This window comes from Atractosteus spatula, chromosome 10, assembly GCF_055471065.1.
Source record: "Atractosteus spatula isolate fAtrSpa1 chromosome 10, fAtrSpa1.hap1, whole genome shotgun sequence".
Classification (NCBI taxonomy): Eukaryota; Metazoa; Chordata; class Actinopteri; order Semionotiformes; family Lepisosteidae; genus Atractosteus; species Atractosteus spatula.
Window position 1 is genome coordinate 17488211 of NC_142715.1, and position 3492 is coordinate 17491702.

The 3492-nt window shown below is 38.2% G+C and overlaps 1 pseudogene; it reads right to left on the reverse strand.

Moving 5' to 3' along the window:
* Positions 1-1606: 1606 nt before the first annotated feature.
* On the reverse strand, positions 1607-3269 carry LOC148825562 (uncharacterized; annotated as a pseudogene).
* Between the last annotated feature and the right edge of the window lie 223 nt (positions 3270-3492).

Sequence of the window (3492 nt, forward strand, 5' to 3'; positions counted from 1 at the left end):
AATTCGGGCTGTTAAGCATTGTGTCAATTGTCACATTAGCCTGATTGTGTTTTCAGAGAACAGTATCACTCAAGGGTTGGTGTGGTGATTACTACCAGATCACAGGACCTGTTTCATACCTGGCGTATCAGTGACACATGGTCTGGGTCTTACAGTTGAAAGTGCTTGCAACAGGATCTAAGGTTTAGTCACATGTGCTATTCTCTTTATTCATGTGTTCTTTAAGTAGAATCTCTTTATCCATTTTCCACTGATTTCATTCCTATCACATCAAATTTGACATCTCTTAAATGTTGTCTTATTCTTTCAAAGCCTGCTTCCAGAAATGTAGTTTTCTTTTTATTTTGCACTCAACTCAAAGAACACTAATTCTGATGATAGTACCCTAAATCTCCAGGTTTTTCACCTCTGCTTGCCTTACTACATCCTGGTTATCTGAAAAGAAAAGATCAAGGCAAGCACTGGCTTATGGGTATGAAATCTGTCATTAAACATGTCTCTTATTTCAATTTCTGCTGTTGAAATTCCTATTGGTCTTTCATAGTCTATGCTGGAAATGTTGAAGTTTCCCATCAAATGCTTAATGTTTTGCACAAGAGTTGTTTTATTATGAAAAAAAAATGTTGAATCATAATCAATCATAATATATATCTGAATTTGTTGGCTTTTAATGAGTTTGACCCACATACTGTAGATTCAGGGACTTGATTCCTCTTGCTGAAGTTCCTGTACCTGAATAGTCTGTCTTACAGTTTATATATATATACAGTATAGTGTTCCACCTCCCCCTAAATCCATCTTACCTGTCTCTCTGAAACAATGTGGTGGATTCTATTTCATCTCATTTATTTCTGATACTCGTGGCCCTGAAGTACAGTATGAGAACTAAACTATCCACTCATTTGTTTTGAACTCTCTTTAGTTTTGTCTTGGTCTTTGTGAAAAGGCAGTGAGACCAGTCAAAATGGAGAAACAAACCCCAGCAGTTAATGGATGGGTGCTTACAAAAAACAACGCAAAGTTTACTGCCATTGTCCTAATTGAACTCCCAGATCCACATTGACACATCGGCCATTTTGGTAGGAGAACAGTCAAAAACCTGTGACAAAAGCTACCACTGGCCTTATTCAATTTTTACATCGACTGATGTCACAAAGTCTTCTCTTGCTTGTCAGTGATTCTTACTGCTTTTGAAGGAACAGGGGAAGGTTTATAAACAGGGTTTATTCTGTGCTGAAAAGAAAAGAGACCTAATGTGTCGGCTGTGGAGCTTCTTCAGGTGTCATTTATTGCTTCTGTCCATCATTACACGAGTTCTTGGGCTGATTCTTATTTGTGAGTCAGTCGTGCATCCAGGCTTCACTTTCACAATGAACACAAAAACACGGCTTTCATTTCAGGCATTTTGAAATGTTTTTTATTCATATCTATTTTGAAAATTGGCTCCATCTTGATAAGTACAATGTGATGGTTTGAATTGATTAAAAAATAGGAAATACAAATTGGAAAAAATGGAAATAATGTGTTTGAATTTATTTTTTAAAAAATGGAAATAAAAAATAAACATAGTTGAAGTTGGAACAATAAATATTTCCCAACTCTGCTATTAGCCCCACTGTAAGGAATGACCAGGGCAAAGAAACCGTCAGGGAGCCTGACCTTGTCTATGACACTAAACTTCACTAAACCAGGTTCATTTCTGTATGCATGGCTTCACATTAATGATCAGTCTGTGAAAAGTGGGGCTTGGTTTCTTTTAGGGGAGAGATGTCTTCAGTTGAGATGGGGAGATTTCAGTCACAACACAGACTCTGAACACTTTGAATTATTTGAGCTTGTTCCTTCTTCTTCTGAAGATTTCCAATTCTCTCCTTGAATCCAGGTTTATGTTCCTCCATCTCCTTGGAAATCAGGAGCTCAATGTAATCTGTTGCAGACAGAGGATTGGGCTTCAACGCAATCTCTTCTAATCTGCTTACACACTCATGTGATTTCTGAAGAAACATCTCGACTTTCTTTTCGGTTTCATCCAAATCACGCTGCAATTCTGCTAACACCATTTCTGCATTCATTGTCGCCCCGCACGTTTGCTCATACTGTGCTTTTTGTTCTTGATAGGTGCATTTCTCATGTTTTACTGTCTGGATGTAGTTTGCTTTTTCTCTGACGTGCAGGTCCACACTGCACATTCCAGGACAGACTATACATTCAGAGTCCTCCATTACATCACACCACTTTAGGACAATAGCCCAGGAACAGTCATCATGGCAAGTCATTTTGCAGCGGTTGCAATTATTTAAGTAGTGGTCCGTGTCCTTCTTTTCCTTCACTGATACTGGTACTGTGTAAGTGAAATTTTTGTTTTCCTCCATCTTGTCTGTTTTTTTCGAATTCTTGCCAAGTCCGTCTGAGCTCCTCTTGTTTATTTAATGCAGCATTGATCTGGGGCTGCAGTCCCTCCACACAGGCCTGCAGCTGTTTTGCTCTTTCAGAACCTCCTGGGTTAACTGAAAACTCTTTGGCTCCATTTCATTCACTGCCTCAAAAAATGTTTTCATGCTTTTTTCACCTAATTTCCAAAACATTTCGTCAAAGCTCTCATCATCATCATCGCTGTCTTTACTGGATTGTTTCTTGCTGTTACAAACAGAGTACAGGGCAGAGTTGTTGAATTTGAAGTGAACCAGTTTACCCTTCTTATCTTTAATACAAGGAATAGCTGCAGCGTTTATGGCTTCAAGAACAGCAGGAGGTTTTCCATCTGCAAATGTTACAATTATCATGATGTTTTTCTTGATGTCCTTTCCAAATATTGACAGGATAGAGTCAAAAATATATCTCTGGGTAGGTGTGAGACGGGCTTGTGATGCCTGGACCACAAAGCACACCGCATCGATCATGTGAACACCCTTTGGCGATTTGAACAGCTCGCGCAAACTTTCAGTGATAATTCTGTCTTGCTCAATCCTTCTAGTGTCTCCAAACCCTGGAGTATCAATTATAGTCAGGGAAAATAGAACTCTAAAATTGTCTTGTTTGTTGATTTTGTAAACAGTAACTGCTGTGGTCTGAGATTCAGCTTGAGATTTGCTCTTTATGCTCTCATTTATAATTTCAATCCGGAAGTCGTCTTCCTGTTTAACTCCCAGGATATAATTGACTATTGAATTAGTGTGGGTGGATTTCCCAGAGCCTGTGGCTCCAACCATCATTATTGTCCTGTTCTTGATCCTTGGGTCATTTTTACCAAAGGTACACCTTCTGATCATCCCCTTCGGATTAAGATTCTCAGTTTTTGTCTTTAGTAAGTAAACTTGTGGTGATCCACGTGTTTTCACTGTACTTTCATTAATGATTTTATATAGATCATGTGGATGTGCATGTTTTTCTTCTTTTTGTGCTGTCCTAAAAAATAAATAAATAAAAAATCAAAATGAATATAGAAGTAGCAAATATGTAGCCAACATACCAAAAAAAAACATGGTTCTTTTA